The following is a 26,214-nucleotide window of genomic DNA, read 5'->3' on the forward strand; positions in this document are numbered from 1 at the left end:
TAAAACAAAGGAAAAAAAGTTTCTCTTTTTTAAAAGGTAGAAGTCAGGAAATCAAAAATACTTGCAATCCAATAATTGTCCGCTGGCACTCATTCCGTCTGCTTAAAGAGATCCATAAAGATAAGACAATTAGCAGAGATGGACACTTTCTTCTTTTCCTGCTTTTGCAGGCATGCACTGAAGTCGGAGGGCAGGAATATTTATGGGACCCGTCGACCCTTCGAGGCTCTGCTTAATTAAAACAAAGCCTCTGGGGAGGTCTACCAACATTTCCTGCTGCTCTTATCTTTCCCCTTTCATCCAGGGAAAAAGATTAAAGCCGGCTTTTCCTGGCTTTTACGATGTTCAGTGCGGAGCCCCTTTAATTAGGGGCTCAGCAAAGAGGTGGAGCCACCCGGAAGTCCACCCAGCTGACTTTCATGTCTAAGTCATGACTAGGCCTACAAATACCTTCTAGCTCCTCAACGCTTTCTAATATTGGAAAGGAAATCTGATATCTGATTTCATCTGACAGTAAAATAGATAGTAAAATAAAATGTGCAATTGTCACATGGAACACTCTACACACAATGCTACTGCAAGTGATGTTTCATTCTGCAGTCCAACTCAATAAAATGAGGGGAGTATTTGCAGGCCTTTCTCTCAAATAATAGCACATATTTAAATAGTACAATCCATTGTGAGTAGATAAATGGAAACTGTGGAGAAAGTGACAGGACATGAGGAAGATGAAGAAGAATTCCATATATTTTCTTCTATAAATTAGGCTCAACTACCTTGTAAATTTAGCCCTTATTTTCTCACACAGAACTTGTCTTTGTAGATCAACAACATCTGGAAAGCAATAGATTCTATATTCCATTCTAAAACATACATTAATTAAGATCAAAATCTTAATATCAGTATGCATTATATTGCTAATACAGAGTGTTATTTAGCAATGCTATTGATATATTACTGAATCACATAAAACATAAAAATAAAATATCTTGGGACAGATTCCCTAAGAAATGTCATGCATTTGCTTAATGGGTAGAACAGTCTGATGTCAACCTGAACAAGTTAAAATGTCCTGAAACAATACTAAAAACAATTTAGATATGAGTCATTTGAATATATCTCCCATAGCAGCCCATGTTTACATTTTCTAAGATGGCAAGTTCAAAACCCTCTCTTAAATGTATTTATTCAAAATGAAATATTCCATATTCCCCCTCCCCTGAATTTGTAGCATGCTAGAGCATATAGAAAATGTTTGAATTAAAAAAGGGGGAGGAACAAATGTATATATCTCAGGCCATAAAGGGAGAATATTTTTAGCCTTGTTGTAACATCCCATGAGTTTCAGAAGTATTCCAATTATCTGAGAAAACAGAGATGACCTTGTAACTAATGGGATTATTCTCTACTTTCTCAGGGAATTCTTTCTGTACCTTTCAAAGTCTGGAGCCTGAAGCAATAGGAGTAATTTGGCAGATTCAAGGAAAATTGCCAATTTGCCTAAACTGTAAGTACAGCTTTCCCTGAAGGCTTGGAGATGGGAGTGTAACTAGCGGTGATGAAAAGAAAACAGAATAATTGCAATTAAGGAGCCAGTATCCATCATAGTGGTACATCATTTTTCACAACTGATTAGCTTCCAATCCAGTGACATAATTCTGTTGTCCCTTACCCCTCACCCCAAGAAGAGGGAGCAAAGGAAACAATCTCTAATAGAAATTAGCAGAGTTCTACTATCTTCCTTCATGCCTAACTCTCACCTTATGAAGAAGGAGTTAGAGCCTAACTATGGACTTCAAACAGTCTTACATTTGAATATAAAACAAGAACTTGAACTCCGAGTCTCTAGTATCCCTCTTTATTGTTCTTTAGCATGCTGCCACCATCTCTCTTCCCATCTCTCTCCCCAAAAAGTGCCAGATAGGATGAAGATGGCAGTTAGTAGAATGTTGCATGATGATCAGAGTTGGTATTCAGCCGGTTCGCACTGGTTCGGGAGAATCTGTAGCAGCAATTGTGGGAGGCCTTGCACCGGCTCCAAGTTGTACTATTTAGGCAAGTTTTCTACACCGGGTCCATGCATGGAAGGTGTGCAAGTGAGCAAACTGCATGCATGGAAGGCTAGGTGCATGCGTGGACAGCGCACATGTGTGCACAGCAGGGGTGAAATGCTCCCGGTTCGGACTGGATCGTGCGATCCGGTAGCGATGGGGGTGGGTAGTTCAGAGAACCAGTAGCAAAAATCCCTGCCACCCCCACCGCCCATGCCTCACTGTTCCTCTTCTCTGTCCCTGAAGCTTTCAGTGGTGATATAGCTGCAAATGGCCTTAAATTACTGCCACGCTGATCAGCTGCACTACAGCTATTTTTAAAGAAGGTAGACTGGTGTGCTCCCAAAAAATGGCAATTAGTAGACCGGTGCCTCTATTTTTAAAGAAAGTAGACATGTGCCTCCCGAAAAAAGACAATTGGTAGAACAGTGCCTCTATTTTTAAAGAAGGTAGACCAGAGCACTACCAAGTTTTGTATACTTTATTATTTTTATTATTTATTATTATTGGCCATGCCCATTCAGTCACCTGACCACCAAGCCACACCCACCAATTAAGCCACGCCCACAGAACCAGTAGGGAAAATGTTTAGATTTCACCCCTGGTGCAGAGCAAGCGTGTGTGTGTGCGCGGGGCAAAGCAGTGGTAAAGGTAAGTGAAATCCACCCCTGATGTTGATGTCCATTCATCCTATTCCCACCCAAACACTGCACTTCCCCCACCTAAAAATGCTTAAAATGGTGGCTGCTCAAAGCACTTTGGGAAAGGATGAGCTTTATTTTTACACTTTTCACTTTCCTTTTAAACCTGGTGACCCTGAAGGTGATTCGTAACACCATTACTGGATGTTCCCAGCTTGGCACGGAGGAGAAAGTGAGCATCAAACATTCCCTTATCTTTTACCAAGCAAGGAGTTTTGTGTCACAGAAGGCAGGCAATGATCATTCCTTTACTTCCTTAAGAACGAAGCATCTTTTTCCATGTGGAAGAAAAGAAGAGAACAAGCCTTCTTCACCTTTTCCTATTATGTGTGAAATCTGCATGAATTTAAGAACACTCATAACCAAGGGTGGGCTTCAAAAACTTTAGCAAGGGGTTCTCTGCCTGGTTGCTGGGTGGGCCTGGCCATTGTGGGCGTGGCCTAGTTGGCCCCCTGCACCATGGTGGGGGGGGCTTTTTGCCCTCACTGGGCTGCAGAGGCTTTCCTCGAGCCTCTGGGAGTGCGAAAATAGCCTCCCCAGGCTCCAGAGGCGCTCTGGAAGCTGGAAACGGGCCCCTTTCTGACCTTCTCAAACTTCCGGTAAGCCCATTTTTTGCCTTCCCTGAGCCTCTGTGTGCGCCCTGCACTTACCTGCCTCCAAAACAGGCTGTGTGGGGACTCCTGGGAGGGGTGGGGTGGGGTGGGCAAGGCTAGCCAGGAGTGGGATTTGGGGATTCTCCAAATGGCACAGAATCTTAGCTACAGGTTCTCCCGAACCCCTCCGAACCCCCAGCAACTCACCCCTGCTCATAGCTCACTCCTAACTCCAAGTGGCAAATATAAAAACAAGAAGATAAAATTCCTGATATGTAATGGAAGAAAAAAAAATCCATTGTTTTCCTGGGTAACAAATTCCTAATGAGAACTACAGGTGGCCCACCCACAAATGTACTGAATGAATGAAGAAGACCTGCACCCTCCTTTCACCTAAATGTAAAAGCAGTTGGCTGTCATCCTCGTTTGAGTATTCTGTGGTTGTTAAAACATATCCTGTCTCTGATTATTTTGTCAGACTTTTGATTCTAGAAGGGAAGCCTCCATTGTTCTTTTTGAATTTATATTACATAAAACTTCAAAATATAATTTTTACCATCAATAACTTTCCAATTGGGATGCGGTGGCTCAGGGGCTAGGACATTGAGCTTGTCGATCAAAAGGTCAGCAGCTCAGCAGTTCGAATCCCTAGTGCTGCCATGTAATGGGCTGAGCTCCTGTTACTTGTCCCAGCTTCTGCCAACCTAGCAGTTTTGAAAGCATGTAAAAAATGCAAGTAGAAAAATAGGGACCACCTTTGGTGGGAAGGTAACAGCATTCTGTGCGCCTTTGGTGTTTAGTCATGCCGGTCACATGACCATGGAGACATCTTCAGACAGCACTGGCTCTTCGGTTTTGAAACGGAGATGAGCACCGCCCCCTAAGGTCGGCAACGACTAGCACGTATGTGCGAGGGGAACCTTTACCTTTTAAGACCACACCTAGAGTACTGTATCCAGTTTTGGTCACACACTATAAAAAAGATGTTGAGACTCTAGAAAGAGTGCAGAGAAAAGCAACTAGGATGATTAGGGAATTGGAGACCAAAACATATGAAGAACGGCTACAGGAACTGGCTATTGCTAGTCTAGTGAAGAGAAGGACCAGGGGAAACATGATAGCAGTTTTCCAGTATTTGAGAGGCTGCCACAGAGAGGAGTCAAGCTATTTTCCAAAGCACCTGAAGGCCAGTCAAGAAATAATGGATGGAAATTGATCAAGGAAAGATTCAACCTAGAAATAAGGAGAAATTTTCTGACAGTGAGAAACAATCAATCACTGGAACAGCTTGCCTTTGGAAGCTGTGGGAGATTCATCACTGGAGGCTTTCAAGAAGAGACTGGACTGCCATTTGTCAGAAATGGTATAGTCTCCTGCTTGGGTGGTGGGTTGGACTAGATGACCTACAAGGTCCCTTCTAACTGTGTTAATCTAAGGACAGAGTTTTTCCAACCTTTCCAGCTTTGCAGACTGGTGGGGAGGGGAGGGGAGGGGATGGTTCTGTGTGAGTGGCTGGAATGCACGTGTATGCACAAGTGCCTGCCACTCCTGCAAATGGAGCAAGTTGTGCATGCACTTGCTTTTTGTTCATGCAAGTGAGGATGTGTGTGTGTATGCATATTCACCTGCTGTTTCTGCAGCCCAGAGGTTGGGGACCCTGTTTTTGGATTTTGTCTTCAACTTTCCAATCTAGGCTAAAGCCCTGGAAATTCCTAGTAATCTTCCATTGGAATCCTGCTTAGCTTTATGGATCAACCAAAGTCAGCTAGATGCTGCCGTCTAGCTGGAACTCCTAAATGATATCCCATTGCTGAAATAGGTAGCTAGAGTAGAAATTATTGATTAAGGCTGACATTTTAATTGTTAGTTCCATGTAGTTAATTAATCTAACTCTTGGGCCTTTGGCAGTAAACATGTAACAAGTGCCTTAACTGTTGAAAATAGGAAATATTTAACTTTCCTAATTTATAGAGTTAAGAAGATGCTGGGGGTGGTGGAGGAGGAAAAGGAGAATATCTATGAGCAGAAGCAACATCGACTATTCCATTGTGGAAGATAGAAAAGGATAGATTATACACATGTATGGAAACAAAATAATGTTCCAGGAGAGGAAATAATAATCCAAATTTTTTTACGGTGTGCAGAAATGGACAGGATGACGTTAGAAATTAAGGAAAGGGAAGAGTCAGAATATTACAAAGTGTGGAATAAATTATATGATTGGTTGGAAAAAAGAAATCAAAATTATAAATTGGATTGTTAATCTAACTAAATTAAAATTAGGAAATGCAAATTATTGGATTGGTAAATAGAATAACTGAATGTAAATATAAGTATGTATAGGACTGAATAAAAAAAGAACAGAGAATATATACCATTGTCGATACAACAAGCTGTAAAATATGTAACACTATGTTTGTGATGTGTTTTTAATATGTTTTTGTTTTGTTTTTTGTGTTTTTTCTTCATTTTGTTTTTAAGGGTGAAAAGCTTAATAAAAATTATTAAAAAAAAGAAAAGGATAGATTATTATGCTGTCCATTAAAGAAATACGGTTAGTGTTTGATTGATCATATTGGAGCCAACCTGTGAATATAATTAAAAATGACTAATCTACAAAAACAGTTTTCACAATGAACATGTATAAAAGTGCCTTGTATTAGGATGTAAGTACGATAACAATAATTAGGCTGTTCATTAAGCAAAAATCTGGGGCTTTATCTAGCAACCTGGATTTCAATTCAACAAAACTCAGTTAACAATGGGTTTTTTTAATGAATTTATTATTTATTTATTTATTTATTTAATCGTATTTATATACCGCCCTATCTCCCAAGGGACTCAGGGCGGTTTACAGGCACTAAAAACAGATAAATAGAATATAAATACAATATAAAACATTTAAAAAACTTATTGTAAAGCCCGTCCAATTAAAAATAGAAATAAAACCCAATTTAAAACCCAAAATTTAAAATCTAGCTCATTAAATAAAATCTAGCTGATTAAATAAATAAATAAATAAATATTAGGAACTCTTGTGCCCTTTCTCATCCACTACCCCCTGTAGGTAAGTAAATAATAGTTATTGTAAATCAACTATTTTTCTTTATTCCTCCTATGGTGGCTCCACTTAACTGACAATATCAATATTTATTTATTTATTTATTTTTTATTTATTTATTTATTTATTTATTTATTTATTTATTTATTTATTTATTTGTCACAACAGTATATATAGGCATAAGCATGAAATAACTATACGATATATAAGCATATATATAAGCATAAGTATGTAATAACTATACGAATTGGATATAATTAAAGGGAACATTAGGACAGGAACGGTAGGCACACTTGTGCTCTTATGCACGCCCCTTACAGACCTCTTACGAATGGGGTGAGGTCAATAGTAGACAGTTTCTGGTTAAAGCTTTGGGGATTTTGGGAAGAGACCACAGAGTCTGGTAGTGCATTCCAGCTATTAACAACTCTGTTACTGAAGTTATATTTTCTGCAATCAAGATTGGAGCGTTTCACATTAAGCTTAAATTTTATTTATTTATTTTGTCTCAACAGTATATATAAGCATAAGCATGAAACAACTATACAACATATAAGAGTATATATAATGAAAGGAAACAATAGGACAGGAATGGTAGGAACTTTTGTGCTCTTATGCACGCCCCTTATAGTCCTCTTAGGAATGGGGTGAGGTCAATGGTAGACAGTTTTTGGTTAAAGCTTTTGGGATTTTGGGAAGAGACCACAGAGTCAGGTAGTGTGTTCCAAGCGTTAACAACTCTGTTACAAAAGTCATATTTTCTGCAATCAAGATTGAAGCGGTTAATATTAAGTTTGAATCTATTGTGTGCTCATGTATTGTTGCAATTGAAGCTGAAGTAGTCTTCAACAGGAAGGACATTGTAACAGATGATTCTATGAGTTAAATTCAGGTCATGTCAAAGGCGGCGGAGTTCTAAATTTTCTAAACCCAATGTCGGTCCATTGTACCTGCTTCCCAAAGATTCCCCACAGATGGTCCATATTGAAAGTAATTGAAAGGGAAAATAAAAGTGTAATATTTATGCTGTAGAGGTAAATAATAGCAGCAACAACAATACCTGGGAAGTAATACATTAGGCTGTGGAATAATCCTTTCCACACTATGGCCAAGGCTGGATCATGTGTAAACAAAAAAATGAGCTCGACTTGAGGTTATATTTTATTTTATAATTCAATATCAAAGATTAATAATTTTTAATCTACTTTTTAACCCTTTCTTCGTAATAGAGAGCCAGTACTGAATTCTACACTACAGCAGTTGCCAAAATTGTGGAAACCTTTTAGGTAAAGTATATTTTTGAGGTTTGTAGCCCAGACCTTAACCCAATTGAACATCTATGGAGCCAACTAAAGAAACTTGTTAGTCAGAAGCGACCCAGCAATAAAACCCAGTTAATAGAAGCAATCGTTCAATCTTGGTTTCACATTATAACAGCTGCAGAACTAAAAGACTTGGTTCACTCCATGGGAAGACGTTGTAAGGCCGTAATTCATGCTAAAGGTTACCCAACTAAGTATTAACTGACATGATAATTTTTGTATATCTCGTTTTTCCTGCCTGTTTTCACTTTTCTACTTTCTACTGTAACTGCTATTCTAATAGCAAATCCTTCATAAAAGTTATTGCATTACATTCCTGATTAAATTATCTTTCCATTGATATATAATTTTATGTTACTACTCCAAAGAAAAGTGGTGTTTTTAGCTAGAAAATACACTTTTCCCAAAAGGTTTCCACAATTGTGGCCACTACTGTAATTAATCTACAAAGCTTGTTAGGATTTCTTTGAACTTCCACCAGAAAGCCAATTCATACACCTGACAGGGATGTGGAAGCCAGTTATAAAACTTTGAAGAGAGACTTCGTGTTTACAAATCCACAATTTTTGCTTCCACTAAATCACACAGCTCGACTCCTCCATTAAGCGCAGCCCACCCAAGAAAACTGAAGCGTGTCCCCATAGAGTTAAGCATACTATTCACAGAACGTTCCTGCTGTCAGAAATCTGACCTCAAACCCTTTCATGGGGCATCATGCTGGCACCGATTCACTTCTCCTGCTTCACTTCTTTCTTTAGTTAATTTCTCATCTGCTTTTGCATTATTTATTCCACTAGGACATGAAATCGTGTAACAAAAAAAAAGTCCCATTGTTAGAATGATTAAAAAAATGAAATTAATAAAATGGATTATTACAAAGAGCTACTTCTAATTATGAAAGAGATAAATTAGCATCGTCAATATCATGTACTTATTAGCGGAAGAAGGAGAGTTTTTTTTGATAGTTATGATATTTCATCAACCTAATTATGTAATGCTGCTAGTTCGTACATCTGGAACTACTGTAATTTATGCTATTGAACAGCTGTAAATATTTAAAAAAAGTGGTGATCTTTTTTGTGTTGGATGGTTCCTACAAACATAATTGAATGTGGGCCATCTACATGCCCAAATTAAGTAGCAGTTTTCTCAATCTCTACATTTCTTCATTTATCTCTTGAAATTACAGTGTTTCCCTGAAAATAAGACATCCCCTGATAATAAGCCCTCCCCGAAAATAAACCCTCCCCGAAAATAAGCCCTCTCTGAAAATATTTAAACGTATGCACAGCCAGTTCCCGCCATTTCCTCTGGTTAGGGTTAGGGAGACAGAGCTGAAAATCAAGTAAGATGGCAAGAGAAGCCCCATTTTGCTCCACATGCCCCAAAATAATAAGATCTCCCTGAAAATAAGGCCAAGCGCTTATTTCGGGGTTCAAAAAAATATAAGACAGGGTCTTATTTTGGGGGAAACATGGTAGTGATGATATAAGAGACCCCAAACCCTTAAAACATGGGTTAGGAACACTGAACGTTACCCAAATTAGACCATTAATCCATTTCTCCATGATGCTAAACTGATGGTGACCCATTAGGCCTTCACAGAGGAGTGCTTCAAAAGTGCTGGAGATTGAATTGGGATTTCTTGCTTGCAGGCAGAATTTTACTACCAAATTATGACACTTTTCCTAAATGGATGGATGAGGATTTTTTACTTTTTAAAAAACGATAATCACCAAAGTACAAAGTACAATAAAAGCAGCTCTCCCCCTACTCAAGAAATCGGGTCAGTGGTGAAATCCAATTTTTTTTACTACCGGTTCTGTGGGTGTGGCTTGGTGGGCATGACAGGGGAAGGATACTGCAAAATCTCCATTCCCACCCCACTCTGGGGGCCAGCCAGAGGTGGCATTTGCCGGTTCTCTGAACTATTCAAAATTTCCGCTACCGGTTCTCCAGAACCTGTCGGAACCTGCTGGATTTCAACCCTGAACTGGGTTATTCAAACTTGTTATTTTCATCCGTTGAAAATCTCTCTATAAACATCTGGTGGGATTGATTTCATCTAGATTCAGCTATGGGAAGGTTATTATAATACACGACCTCATTCAGTCGGAGTTCACATTCATTGTAATTATTAATACAATCTTAGAGTGGAAGGTGTTTCTTTTTTTTTCTCTTTTAGTTGTTGGTCGAGGCAGAGTGATGAACCTCACTGGGCTCCATCAAGACTACTGATAGTCCAGCAGGTAAAATCTTTTATCTCTTCATTTTGCATCACAATAGAAGAGTAATAACAGTTAGAAATCTGAAAAAATAAGATTACTGTATTATTTCTAAGCTGAACAAAAAAAAAACCTTTTGATCATATTAATATATTTCCTAGCTTCTTCCTCCTGAGATTCCTCAATGCGATGCATTCTGAACTGACAATGTAAAACTGACCCTATGACTCCAGCAATGAGCCCAAGCATTATTCGGAAAGACAAAAACAACCTTTCTATCCACTCTCTTGTTTTACACAGCCTAATGTGAGCTTTTTAATATACCCAGTCTTTAATAGTTCCAAATGACATCCCCAATCCTAATTATAAGAGAAGCAGATATAATGACACTTGGAGTCCAGTTCTGTAATCAGTCACACTGCTATTTAAACACCTCAAACAATCAGAGGAAATACCATCCATTCTTCTGCAAAAGTTCAAGGGGTCAGTAAAGCCAAGCCTTTCTTTAACCAAGAAAGAAACAAACGCGCAAGGAGATGAAGAAGGAGGGACTTCATTATATTTGCCAATAATTACTTGGTAATATGGGCAACTTTACATTCACTTAGTTTATGAAAGAAAGAAGAAATATGAGCTACAGGTTTTGGACGATGAATGTAAGAACAACGGCACCATTGTATTCAGTTGGCCCCGATCAGTAGATTTACCAACGGAAAGATCATCTATTATTCTATAAAGTTCATTGCTGCAGGATATAGAGTCCTCCCCTTCCTCCTTTGTGATCGGTATCAAATGGGGGAAAAGAGCAGAAGGAGAAGAAAAGTTTCATGTCTTGTAGTGAAAATGGTTGCCGGGAGGCAACTGATAAGAGAATTTTAGTCAGATTTTTATGGTGGTTCTTCTTGTTTGGGATCAAGAGAGTCTTCTGCATGAGCAGAAGGCTCCATTTTTATTTTATTTTATTTTATTTGCCAACTTTGCTCAAAGATCTCAGCTGAATTTGAGCCATAACCAGGATGGGCTTCAAAAATTTCAGCAACAGGTTCTCTGCCTGGTTGCTGGGTGGGAATGGCCATGGAGTGGGGGGACATTTTCCCCTTCCCCAGGCTCCAGAAGCTTTCCTCGAGCCTCTGGGAGGGCGAAAACTGCCTCCCCTGGGCTCCAGAGGCCAGAAATGGGCCTGTTTCCAGTCTTCCAGAACTTCTGGGAGGCCTGTTTTTCCCCTTCCCTGAGCCTCTTCAGGGGCCCTGCACTTCCCTCACATCCAAAATGGGCCATGTAGTGACTCTCGGGAGGGGCGAGGTGGAAGGGGCCAGCCAGAAGTGGGATTTGGAGGTTTTCCAAACCGGCCATGACATTAGCTATGGGTTCTCCTGAACCCGGGCGAATCCGTAGCAGCCCACCCCTGGCCATAACACATAATATTTACAATGTCCATTCAGGACAGTGCTAAAATGAAGGTAGGAAAACTTTGATAGTTTGTACTTATCTGAAAACTGCTAGTTTCACTTCAGGATCAACTTTATTATTCCAGCAGGACTTAATCCTGCTTTGAATTTGACGTTCAGGATGAGACTGTCTCTAAAATATCTAAGTCTTAATGTTGACTCTCACAGAAACCATTGGTTCTTGGTTTCTAAATACTATTCTGTTTTATATATACTTAAAATGAGATTATTCCAATCAATTGCATACTGTCAGGCTACTGATAATATAGAGATGATCATCCTAGGCAATAAATCACAAGTTTAATTTCAGATCATGTTCTGTACAGTTGCAGTTGATGATGACTAACACACATCTAAAAAGAAATGTTAAAGCAATGAGGTAGTGACTGTTTATTATTTAAAGTTTTGCCCTACCAAATTGCAACGCAAAGCATCATTTTGCCAACATTTTGGTGATTGACAGAAAATGCTACGAATGTTTTGCATATTGAATATGGTCAAATACATATATTTTAAAATAATTGCCTCCAACAGTATTTTGCGTGTGTGTGTGTGTGTGTGTGTGTGTGTGTGTGTGTGTGTGTGTATGTATGTATGTATGTATGTATATGTATATGTATATGTATATGTATATGTATATGTATATGTATATGTATATGTAGGTCTTGGCATATTTGGATCTTTCCCGTGTAAGATTGAGGGTATCTTGGCAACGTTTCGACAAAGTCTTACTCATCATCTTCAGGCTGGTGCTTTCGACTTCGTGCTTGTGCGAGCAAAGCATGGTCGGAGCTGCCGTCTCTCTATAAATACTGGTGGAGAGGTGGGGAGTGTTGCTGTGAGCTGGTTGGTTGGCTGTGTGGTTGCATCTTGATTGGTAGATGGAGTGGGTGTTTGCAGATTGGTCGGCTGTTTCGTAGCATCCTGTGTGGGTGTGTTCCTAGTCTTTTGTGTTGTAACAATCTGGTTAATGGGCTGTGTGGAAATATCCTGAGTTCTGGGAATATGACCTCCTGAGTCTTGTGCTGTAACATCCTGAGTAGAAGATTGTGTTGTAATGTCCTGAGTTTTGGTGTTGTGGCCTCTGGAGTTCTGTGGTGTGATATCTTGAGCAAATGGCTCGAAATGTCACCAAGATACCCTCAATCTATATATAAAAATTGAATAAATAATAATAATAATCTTACACGGGAAAGGATCAGAATATGCCAAGACCTACATACCTATACCTGTGAAAACCTACGAATATATATATATATATATATATATATATATATATATATATATATATATATATATATATATATATATATATAACGAGTCTCATTCGTCATCTTCAGGCTTCAGCTTTGTGCTTCTGGGAGCAAAGCACGAAGCTGAAGCCTGAAGATGACGAATGAGACTTCGTCGAAACGTTGCCAAGACACTTCCAATTTTACGCGGGAGAAAACCCGAATAACCAAAGACCTACATACAAACACCCGCGAAAACCTCAGAAAACAAATATATATATATATATTTATATATGTATGTATGTATTCTGCTTCTTAGTATCAGCTGATTTCACAGCTGTGACAGGGCCTTATGCTGAATTCAATTTAAGCAGGATAAAGAAAAATTAGTTTATGTTCATTCATTAACATATTGATAGTCAAAGAAAATGGAAGAAAAAGTTAACGACTCTTGAGATTTGCGATGTGATACTAAGGAATCTCATTTGGCTTCTTCACAATGGCTCAAAACCAAATGAGAGTTTGGTCATTAAAAAAAACTGTTTTTGCTTTGATTCAGCTTCTGTGCAGTGAGATTTGGTTCCTTTATGACACTATTAAATCAAAAGAAAATTCCTTCTGTCTTTATTCTAACTTGGCAAACATTTCCCCAATGGCTTGTTCCTTCTTGAAGTTGAAGTGGGATGGGAGAAATAATCCACTCTGGATGTGTGTATTTCTCATATAGTCACTCAAGTAGGGAAATGCTGTCAATTGATCCACCAGTTAAATGGCCCCTTCCTCCATGATGTGGGTATCCTAATAGACATAAGTTTATAAAGTTATTAGCTCTGAGGCATAAAACAAAGAAAGTTCTGTGCCAAAATAGTCCCTTGGATTGGATTAAGGACCAAGGAAAGTTTTATGACCTTCCCCCCAAGGTCAGTTCTCATATTTGATGTGGTTTGATCATTAGGTTTTGTCTCTAAAACATTTAGTAGCAAAGCAGCATGTGCAAAAAATATCAGTAGTATTTGATGCGAGTTTGAAGCTTGGTTGGGAAGCAATGCTTTGAAGCCTGATTAAAAAAATCTATTAAGGAATATAAAGCAGACCTTTCCCTGCATGTAATTAATATAAAAGTAAAGGTAAAGGTTCCCCTTGCACATATGTGCTAGTCATTCCCGACTCTAGGGGGCGGTGCTCATCTCCGTTTCAACGCCGAAGAGCCAGCACTGTCCGAAGACATCTCCATGGTCATGTGGCCGGCATGACTCAACGCCAAAGGCGCACGGAACACTGTTACCTTCCCACCAAAGGTGGTCCCTATTTTTTCTACTTGCATTTTTTTACGTCCTTTCGAACTGCTAGGTTGACAGAAGCTCAGACCAGTAATGGTAAGTCATCCCATTATGTGGCACTAGGGATTTGAATCGCTGAACTGCCAACCTTTCGATCGACAAGCTCACCATCTTAGCCACTGAGCCATCACGTTCCATGAAATTAATATAAAGGACTATAATTAAACGAGTCTTAAATGTTTGCTATTCAAATGCTCTTTTCATTGAATTATGATATTCTTCTTATATGTTTTGCAGTTTTCTTGCTGTTGTATTTTTAATGTAATGCTATTTTTGATTTTATATATTATGGTTATCGGCGACCCATTTCTAGTGGATTTTTTGTTCTGAACAATGCCATATATATCAGGTAGCCCTGGACAATGGTACTTTAATCCTTATATTCCCTGAGATTGTGCTAATGGCTTTTATATCAACAGCAGTTTTTCCTTCCCTTGAATTAACAAAATCTGGATGCACCACCTAATGGCGTTGAAGCAGAACAGTGGTTGTATATTTACAGAATGTCCTTCTCCTGCTTAATTTTTGCACAGAGACATAAACAAAAAAGTCTAATAACAATTTACTAACACAGTTAAAATCAGGTAGAAAAATATATGCGTCATCGTATTGGACCTAAAACAGTTAAGCTGAGGTCTGCTAATTCATTGGAAGAAAACTACAAATGTAGAGTGGGATGAGGGTGGAACACAAATACAAATGTTCAGCTTAATTTGTCAGGTTGAGTTGACTGATGAATTAAAAGGTTGTACTTTGTCAGATTTAACCTACCAATGGCTTGTATTTCAATTTATACATTTGCCTGAGATTTAAACAAATCATGTTTCGTTCTCTACCGCAGCGTGTTTTTATGTAATTCAGGAAAGCTTACTAATATTCCTTTGGGGGATATAATTAATAAGTTCCAGCAACTATATTTGGTTACACTCTCTGTAGGGATAATTATTATGCAGATTTATAGAACTTTGCTGGTAGTGAAGAAATTCAAACATTCCTCCCAGGAGTCATAAGTTATTTCACTGCAGACAGTAAAAGGTGACAAAGTCAGGTCAGACTTAAATCAGATTTGTTCAAATCACCCTAGAGACCTGAATGGGATTTCCATAGCAACTGAAAGCACCAACAATATTATGTTTATTAATTACTCGGATGAGCAGAAATGGTACCAAGCAAAATGCATATAATGAGCAAGGCTGCCACTTTGGGAGGAGGATGAGGAGTTATTACTCTTATCCTAAACAGTGTGTATAAACTTGTTTGCTAACAATTAATACTAAATATGTCAGAAAGAGGGTATCTAAGATGTCTGCCTCTGAGAAATATCCTTGAATATCTTTGCAAAAGGTCATAAGGTTTTAAATAAACTTACTTTTAGGGGTACAGTGGTTAGAATGCAGTACTGCAGAATTACTTCTGCTGACTGCAATTTGGCAGATTTAATCTCACCAGGCTCAAGGTTTCCATCCTTCTGAGGTGGGTAAAACGAGGACCCAGATTGTTGGGGGCAAGAGGCTGACTCTGTAAACCGCTTAGAGAGGGCTGCAAAAGCACTGTGAAGCGGTATATAAGTCTAAGTGCTATTGCTATATTGCAGTGCAAGCACCACCCCTTTTATATGCATATACCATATTTTTCAGAGTATAAGACACACCTTTTTTCCCCAAAAAGAGGGTAAAAATCTGGGTGCATCTTATACTCCAAATGTAGCCCCGCCCGTCTTCTCAAACGGAGGTTTCAGAGGCTGAAAAAAGCATCAGAAACGAAGCTTCAGAAAAGAAGCCCCCAAACAGAGCTTCAGAAAAAAGCCTCCAGATGGAGCTTCAGAAAAGAAGCCCCAAACAGAGCTTCAGAGGCTTTTTTTCTGAAGCTGTTTCGGAGGCTTTCAGAGGCAGAAAAAAAGTTTTTTCTAAAATGGAGTTTCAGAGGCAGGAAAAAAAAGCAAAAAAAAGCAAGGCACAGAACTCACAACCAAGGAACCTGTTGCTAAAATTCACCTCTGGGAACAGCTGATTGGGGGTATTCCTGGAGGCCGATCCACCTGCCAATCAGCTTTTTTCTTATTTTCCTCCCCAAAAACTAAGGTGCGTCTTATACTCTGAAAAATACGGTATATGGATGAGCTGAGGGAACAGAAATGAGGAGAGATGTATTAAAATGCAAAGGAGATTATTTACATATTTGCATCCATGTCATGATCCATGCCAAGAAGATCATTCACATGCATACAGCCATCTTATGGTCCATGCAGAGGAGAGGATTTACTGTACATACCTGCAAACTATCCATCTCGTGGCACAATTCTGATTCAGATCCTTTTTCCTATGGCATCATGATGCACTTGTCGTTTTGACCTCATTGCAGTTTGTTACGAACACCAGTGCCTGAGAACAAAATTAAAATGATGCGTCCTTTCCAGAAGGAGTAAATCCAGTCCAGAAGTTTGGCTAAGCTGCCCTGTGATAATAGGTAAAAGTGAGGTGTACAAGGAATGCAGAGGGCAGCTGATGTGATGTAATATATGTCTAAGTGCTATTGCTATTGCTATTTTTGGGCTCCTTACCGGAGCATTAGCAAGGACCAGAAAGTGACAGAAAGCTCAAGATTTGACATTTGACATTTATTTTATTTTATTTATTTTATTTATTTATTTTGTCAAATACATATTAAATAATATAGAAGTATAAGCATGAAAGGAATACATAAAATGAATACAACTAAAGGGAACATTAGGACAAGGATGGTAGGCACGCTGGTGCTCTTATGCACGCCCCTTACAGACCTCTTAGGAATGGGGTGAGGTCAACAGTAGACAGCCTTAGGTTAAAGTTTTGGGGCTTTGGGGATGAGACCATGGAGTCAGGTAGTGCATTCCAGGCATTAACAACTCTTTTACTGAAGTCATATTTTCTACAATTGAGATTGGAGCGGTTCACTTTAAGTTTGAATCTATTGTGTGCTCGTGTATTGTTGTGGTTGAAGCTGAAGTAGTCATTGACAGGTAAGATATAGCAGGTGATTTTATGAGCTATGCTCAGGTCATACTGAAGGTGACATAGTTCTAAATTTCAAGTCTGGTGGCATAAGGTATTTTGTTCCGATCAGAGGAGTGGAGGACTCTTCATGTGAAATATTTCTGGACACGCTCAATTGTAGTAATATCCGATATGCAGTTTGGGTTCCAGACAGATGAGCTGTAATCAAGAATTGGTCCAGCAAATGTTTTGTATGCTCTGGTTAGTAGTGCAATTTTACCAGAGAAGAAGTTATGCAAGATTAGGTTTACAACTCTTAATGCCTTTTTGGCGATGTAGTTGCAGTGGGCTTTGGCACTTAGATCATTTGATATGAAAACTCCAAGGTCCTTGACAGAGTGAGGGTCATTTACAAGGTCATGTCCACCTAGCTTGTATTTTGTGTTCTGATTCTTTGATTTCTCTGATGCAGCTTCACTCCAGGATGGTATGAAAATCTACAATGGTTGCTTACAGCCTAAAGCAACTAGGTAAAAAGAAAAAACAAGATGATCATCAATAGGCCTGCATCCAATAGCCATTAGCAACACTATGGGATTTTTTTATTTTTTTTAAAGTACTGCTGTCAATTATGGAACTCCCTGCTGTACTAGTGCTCGCTATTCCTGTGATTAGGCTGGCATTACTAGAGATAAGTAACACTATGTTTTCTTCTTAAAGTAGCAATTTCAGACAGGTATTTCACGGACATTGCATTATTACTGAGAAGCCATTTGTTCTAATTCAAATAAATCTGAGTGTCAGCATTGCCTGCTCCACTGCAATTCTTAGCACTTCTTCCTAACCATCCTGGGTGGAATTACTGGGATTCAGCAATGTTTGGAAGAGGTTCCTCATTCCCACGGTGGAAATATCTCAGCTATCCACTGTAAATTCTGGGGCACATTGTGATGCTATTGAGTAACGTTGCATAAACACTTGTGCACATCTTCATATTTAAATTAATCCTTTTGAATCTGTGAACAAAGTGGAATGTAAGTGAAGAAAATGGAAAGTAGAACTGCAGAAAAAACAATTACTACCAACCTGCCTTTCATTGAGGACCTGTATACTGCATGAGTCAAAAAGAGGGCTGTGAAAATATCTACAGACTCCTCAATCCTGGACATAAATTGTTTCAACTTCTACCCTCAAAAAGTCACTATAGGGCACTACACACTAAAACAACTAGACACAAGGCCAGTTTTTCCCCGAATGCCTTCACTCTGCTTAACAACTAATTCCCACAGCACTGTCAAATAATTTACTAAGACTGTATTTACTATTATTCTTCTCTTCCTTACTAGTATCTATCTCTTCCCATTTATTACTATAACCATGTTGTTTGTATCTTTCAATTTCTATTGTTTTTATTTGTTTCCTAGTACGATTTGATAACTTCTTGGTAATCTTGACTATCACTAAGTGTTGTATCTTTTTATTCTTGATGAATGTATTTTATTCTCCTTATGTACCCTGAGGGCATATACACCAAAGACAAATTCCTTGTGTGTCCAATCACACTTGGCCAATAAAGAATTCTATGTACTTCCTAAATAGAATAGAATAGAATAGAATAGAATAGAATAGAATAGAATAGAATAGAATAGAATAGAATAGAATAGAATAGAATAGAATAGAATAGAATAGAATTTTTTATTGGCCAAGTGTGATTGGACACACAAGGAATTTGTCTTGGTGCATATGCTCTCAGTGTACATAAAAGAAAAGATATGTTCATCAAGGTACAACATTTACAACACAATTGATGGTCAATATATCAATATAAATCATAAAGATTGCCAGCAACAAGTTATAGTCATACAGACATAAGAGGAAAGAGATGGGTGATGGGAACGATGAGAAGATTAATAGTAGTGCAGATTTAGTAAATAGTTTGAGAGTGTTGAAGGAGTTATTTGTTTAGCAGAGTGATGGCCTTCGGGAAAAACTGTTCTTGTGTCTAGTTGTTCTGATGTGCAGTGCTCTATAGCGTCGTTTTGAGGGTAGGAGTTGAAACAGTTTATGTCCTGGATGTGAGGGATCTGTAAATATTTTCACTCTTCTTGATTCATGCAGTATACAGGTCCTCAATGGAAGGCAGGTTGGTAGCAATTATTTTTTCTGCAGTTCTAATTATCCTCTGAAGTCTGTGTCTTTCTTGTTGGGTTGCAGAACCGAACCAGACAGTTATAGAGGTGCAAATGACAGACTCAATAATTCCTCTGTAGAACTGAATCAGCAGCTCCTTGGGCAGTTTGAGCTTACTGAGTTGGCACAGAAAGAACATTCTTTGTTGTCCTTTTTTGATGATGTTTTTGATGTTAGCTATCCATTTTAGATCTTGCGATATGATAGAACCTAGAAATTTAAAGGTTTCTACTGTTGATACTGTGTTGTCTAGTACTATGAGAGGTGGAAGTATGGAAGGGTTTCTCCTAAAGTCTACCACCATCTCTACGGTTTTGAGTGTGTTCAGTTCCAGATTGTTTTGGTTACACCACAAGGCTAGTATAGCTTCTCCATGACAGGAACAAGATTTCAAGGAAGAGGAAACAAGGCAAATGTTCATTTCCCTACTCCGTGTAACAAATCGAAGATGATTACACTTCAGAAAAGAAGACATTACTCAGGAAGCATCAGCACAGTGGTGGGTTTCATTTTTTTTACTACCGGTTCTGTGGGCGTGGCTTGGTGGGCGTGACAGGGGAAAGATACTGCAAAATCTCCATTTCCTGCCGATCAGCTGGGACTCGGGAGGCAGAGAACAGATGGGGGTGGGGCCAGTCAGAATTTGTACTACCGAACTACTCAAAATTTCTGCTACCGGCTCTCCAGAACTGGTCAGAACCTGCTGAAACCCACCTCTGATCAGCAGGATCAGACTTGAGAACAACTGATGATAAGACAAAGTTTCCATCTAATCTTACATGATTCCATGGATCAGTTTGGAATAGCCCCGTGTCCTTGTAAGTACAGGAGTCTGTTAAAGAATGGCCAAACTGTTTCTTCAACAGTGACTGAAATACAACAAATCTCTTGAAAATTCTAGCTTATTTGGAAGTCTCTGGACTGGGAGACAGGTTAAAGATGGGGTTTGCGAGTTCCCCTCATCTGCTGAAATCAATGCTGAAAAGCAACATGGTAAGTTTGAGTTAAAAGGGACGCGATGGCTCAGTGGCTAATACACTGATCTTGTTGATCGAAAGGTCGGCAGTTCAGCGGTTCGAATCCCTAGTGCTGCCACATAACTGGGTGAGCTCCCATTACTTGTCCCAGCTTCTGCCAACCTAGCAATTCGAAAGCACATACAAATGCAAGTAGAAAAAATAAAGACCACCTTTGGTGGGAAGGTAACAGCCTTTCGTGAGCCTTTGGTATTTAGTCATGCCGGCCACATGACCACAGAGATGTCTTCAGACAGCGCTGGCTCTTTGGCTTTGAAACGGAGATGAGCATCGCCCCCTAGAGTCAAGAACAACTAGCACATATGTGTGAGGGGAACCTTTGCCTTTAAGTTTGAGTTTGCTCTTATTAAGCAATATTGAGTTTTTGCTAACTATAACAGAGACTTTTAGTTTTTGTTATAGACCCTCAGTTTCTTTTAGACCCTCAGATCTTCCCACTGGGATCCCTTTTGTTAATCAGCTGCTGCTGTAGTCTAATTTTGGAGAATACAGGGAAATCTCAGGAAGGCTGTTAGTTATGTATCAAACCCAACTGGCCTAAATGAGCAAAAGCCATCCTGTGGAAGGAAAATAGATTTATATTTGCCACCCAAAGACAGTATTAATGGTCGTGGCTAACATTATATCTAATTAATCTTTCATGGATGCAAATGCTTCAGGATTGGATTTATGGGCTATTGGTTGGGCATTTTACAAGCACATTTATTCCAGTGGTGAAATTCAAATTTTTTTACTACCAGTTCTGTGAGTGTGGCTTGCTGGGTGTGGTGTGGCTTGGTGGGCATGGCTTGGTGGGCATGGCGGGGGAAGGATACTGCAATATCCCCATTCCCTCTCCACTCCTGGGCCAGACAGAGGAAGTATTTGCCGGTTCTCCAAATTACTCAAAATTTCCGCTACTGGTTCTCCAGAACCTATCAGAACCTGTTAGATTTCACCCCTGATTTATTCTTGGTATAGACATTCACATATATCTAGCTACAAGTTCATGGAAACAGCTTCTTTCTATTTATCTTGGGGGTGGGGAAACATATCAATAATTAAACGGGACCCATCAGTGGCCATCTTCTGTCTTTTGATTCCTGACAATCTTCTAGTTTCAGATTTTGCTATCTCTTCTGGAACCAGGTGGTTTCTTTACCAAGGTGCCAGGATAATCCTTGCCTTTGAAAATGCAAAACAGAAATTATTGGATTGACCATCTCTCTTCTAGAGAACAATATCTCTTGGCTAGCATATGAGCAGAATATACAGTAGTAAGATGGAATGTTATTTGCATTTTGCACATCACATCGTACCTTGTGACTAGACCGGCATATGTCTTTATGTCTGTCCACAGCAAATAGAATCTAAAGAACCCAGAATACTTATTAGAAGTGAATATCAGACAAATGTTCTGTGGAACCTCAACTGCCCATTAGGAATGCATAGGAATAATTTTGCCTATTTTTTTAATGTGGGGAAAAATATAGAATATGACTGAACAGCAGAGGAAAGAAACATTTAATCCACCTGGAATACCACTCCATAGGAAAATAACAATGACACAAAAAAATATCTTGCGCTGAAGTTACCATTAATGAAATATTAGCCCAGAGTCAAATGTTGCCTGCTGTGTTTGTTTTCAGCATCTGCACAAAAAGCTGAATGCTGGGGAAAACAAAACTATACATTTAAAATTATTTGCATTTTACAATATTTGACCACAGATTACCAAATATATTGAACAAGTTTGTACATATAGATGTGCATCTGTACCGTATGACTATCATTAAGTATTGTACCTTATGATTCTTGATGATTGTATCTTGTCTTTTTATGTACACTGAGAGCATATGCACCAAGACAAATTCCTTGTGTGTCCAATCACACTTGGCCAATAAAGAATTCTATTCTATTCTATTCTATTCTATTCTATTCTATTCTATTCTATTCTATTCTATTCTATTCTATTCTATTCTATTCTAGTCTAGTCTAGTCTAGTCTAGTCTATTCTAGTCTAGTCTAGTCTAGTCTAGTCTAGTCTAGTCTAGTCTAGTCTATTTGTAAACATTTGCAGCCTTTTCTCTTGATATGTAGAGATTAGAATGGGCCCACCCTTATATAAAGATGGTCTGGTAAAATGATTCACCTCTAGTGAAAAGAAAGCCAGATATATTTATGATCAGTCTACACATTTGGTTTCAGAAAGTTGATTCTAGATCTGGTGTTCAAACAGAACGATACTAGAAATCAAGTGCTGGTTAGATATTATACAGCATTATGAGGATTTTTACCCCAATGGAAAAAGCTAGATCCATCTGCTTGTGTCTTCGTGAGTATGTGGAAGATTCACTGTATGAAGGTTCTTTCCTTTCTTAAGTGAATGAAAAAATGTGATGATAAGTTATTTAGGGCTCAACCAGCAATTTCACAGGTTTCTTTCATAAAATGAGCAGCAGGTTTTTGCATGTTCCTTTAGCATTTACCAGCCATAACAACTGACATCAAGAGCAGAAATCAGACAATATTACATCCAAATTTCCCCATTGGGCCACTGTTTAAGCATTTATTATCTGGAATGCTCAACAAGCAAGTTCTCCAGATGCTCTCTCAGCCCTGTTATGGCTCTTATGATGCTAGTTCTTGATGCCAGCTGATGGAAGCAGATTTGTTGATATAAAACAGGGGTGTCCAAACTTGGCAACTTTAAGACTTGTGGACTTCAACTCCCAGAATTCCTCAGCCAGCAAATGCTGGCTGAGGAATTCTGGGAGTTGAGGTCCACAAGTCTTAAAGTTGCCAAGTTTGGACACGCCTGATATAAAGAAACATTGCTCAATATAGAAATTATTGATTTTTATTTTAAATTCCTAGGCCTTCAAAGGGTGCTAGGCTTAATGGGCCATATAAGTAATTACTTATGATTTAATATTATTCAAGCTTGTTCGTATGTCTGGGTATAACTGTCACACACACACACACACCCTAGTATTAAGTTGTGGTTTGACAAGAAGTTCCAATTCTTACCTGATCCTATGATTCTCCTTTTCTCCTTTCCTAGATCATGTAGTCAAAGCAGCAAGATAGACAGACATATAATTGTTTAAATAAAATAAACATTATCACATTGGAAAATCATAGAATAATAGGGCTGGAAAGGACCTTGGAGGTCTTCTAGTCCAACCCCTTGCCCAAGGGAGGAGACATTATTGGATCCTGGATAAATGACTGTCCAATCTTTTATTGAACACCTCCTATGATGGAATAGTTACAATTCCAGGAGGTAGCCTCTTCCATTGATTAATTGTGAATGTCATTTTTCTTTTTTCTTTTACATTGTTCTCTCTCTCTCTCTCTCTCTCTCTCTCTCTCTCTCTCTCTCTCTCTCTCTCTCTCTCTCTCTCTCCCAATTGAGACATTCAGGAAGAAGAGTGAAAACAGGAGATAAAAATCAAAATACAATAGTCATTAGGATTATCTCATAATGGAACGGTAATATTTCTAAAATCATTGAATGGTAAGGTTTGTCAATGCATTAAAATGGGCCTCTGTGGCTCAGACTGGTAAGACAGTCTGTTATTAACAGCAGCTGCTTGCAATTATTGCAGGTTCAAGCCCCACCAGGCCAAAGGTTGACTCAGCCTTCCATCCTTTCTAAGATAGGTAAAATGAGGACCCAGATTGTTGGGGGCAATAAGTTGACTTTGTATATAATATACAAATGGATGAAGACTATTGCTTGACATAGTGTAAGCCGCCCTGAGTCTTCGGAGAAGAGCGGGATATAAATGCAAATAAAAAAATAATAATCCTAACATTTATCAGATATAATTATAGGGTAGAACTTGCGTATCCTCGTATCTTGGTTAACTTTTTCTCTTAGTGTTCATTCTGACATCAAAAGCAAAGGACATTGTTTACCTACAATTCCGCTTAGGGATCAAGGGCCAAAATTATTTCGGTAGCAACTCAATTGAAGCAGAATGGCTTTAGTAAAAGGTTTAGCTCAATGTGTTTCCTTTCTTGCACTAGCATCAAAATAACCTTTAAGGTTTGCCACACAATGTACAGTGGTACTATATTTGTTTGAAACAAAATAACAACAGACAGCAAATAAATGAGGAAAGTCAAGTAAGGCATCCATTTTATGATACTGGTTTCTGGAAGTAATGGAATTTGCCGTTTCAAGGGATACCAACACATTAGTGGTAAACAAAATAAAACAGAAACAGGTCAAGCGGCATTCAAAACTAACTACAATCAAAAGTTTATATATTCACCACGACAATGGAGTGAGATAAGACGAGCTTAAAAGCCCAATGATCAAAGAAATGGACTTAAGAAATTCTTCCCAAGGCACAGAACAGAGGACAGAATGAGAAACGCTTTTTTCTCCTTCCTTAATTGAAATTTGGGTTCTGCTCAGAATGTGGAAACATCAACGGGTCTTGGTAAAATTAGACATGGCTTAGCTGTTTGGATAGTGATTATCTTCTTGTCCATGTGCGCGGAAGAAGTGGTGAAAAGGCATTGTAATAACGACTGCTTTTTCTCTCTGCATGTAAGACATTTCTTGCTTTTCTACTCAGAAAATGTTACATATAATAAGCCTTATAAATTTATATTGTTTTAAAAAAATCTTATGAAAGCCTACATCTCCACATTACATTCTCAACTCTGTATCTCTGTGTATCTCCTTAAAGCAAATAGCTGGAGAGAGTCAGAGGTGGTATTCAGCAGGTTCTGATCAGTTCTGGAGAACCGCTAGCGGAAATTTTGAATAGTTTGGAGAAATGGTAAATACCACCTCTGACTGGCCCCGCCCCCATCTATTCTCTGCCTCCCGAGTCCCAGATGATCAGGAGGAAATGGGGATTTTGCAGTAACCTTCCCCTGGAGTGGGGAGGGAATGGAGATTTTACAGTATCCTTCCCCTGCCACGCCCAACAAGCCACGCTCAACAAGCCACACCCACAGAACCGGTAGTAAAAAAAATTGAATCTCACCACTGGAGAGAACATTTATTCTAATCCATACCTAGAGAGAGGAGAATAAATAGATGGATGCCAAGGATGATATTAATTGGACTGTCTCTGTTGGAATTACTGAGTTTCCTCCAATTTATTGATAAAAGCAATAGCAAGAGCACTTAGACTTATATACCACTTCACAGTGCTTTCCAGCCCTAAGTCATTTACAGAGTCAGCATATTACCCTCAACAATCTGGGTCCTCATTTTACCCATCTCGGAAGGATAGAAGGCTGAGTCGACCTTGAGCCTGGTGAGATTTGATCTGCCAAACTGCTGGTAGCCGGTGATCAGCAGAAGTAGCCTGCAGTAATGCACTCTAGCCACTGCGCCACCGCGGCTCATGATGCAACCATTTCTAGGTGTAAAATTATTTACACCCCTTGAATTCTGAAAAAAAATATAAAAATGACCAGACAACCTTATATGTTTGAAGCCATGATGTCAATCTGAAGGCCTGGGAAGTTATTAAGCACTAGCAGGCCAGCATCAGGGAGTCCATTTACTGTCATTTCTAGAGTACCTGACAAGCTGAAGAGATGTATAAAAAGTCCTCAACTTACAACAGTTTAAAGTTACTGTTTAAAGTTACAACAGCATTGAAAAAAGTGACTTATGGCCATTTTTCACACTGTGAACACTGTAGCATTCCCATTGTCAGGTGATCAAAATTCGGATGCTGGCCAACCGGTTTATATTTATGACAGTTGCAGTGTCCAGGGATCATGTGATCACCTTTTGTAATCTTCTGACATCTGATCCTGGCCATTTGAATTCCTCTAGAGTGGACGTGGTAGCTCAGTGGCTAAGATGCTGAGCCTGTTGATCAAAAGGTTGGCAGTTCAGCGGTTCGAATCCCGAGTGCTGTGCCAGACTAGCAGTTCGAAAGCACATAAAAAAATACAAGTAGAAAAATAGGGACCACCTTTGGTGGGAAAGTAACAACGTTCCGTGCACCTTTGGCATTTAGTCATGCCGGCCACTTGACCATGGAGATGTCTTCAGACAGGGCTGTCAAATAATTCTCTAAT

This window comes from Ahaetulla prasina, chromosome 7 (genome assembly GCF_028640845.1).
Source record: "Ahaetulla prasina isolate Xishuangbanna chromosome 7, ASM2864084v1, whole genome shotgun sequence".
In the NCBI taxonomy this organism is placed as follows: Eukaryota; Metazoa; Chordata; class Lepidosauria; order Squamata; family Colubridae; genus Ahaetulla; species Ahaetulla prasina.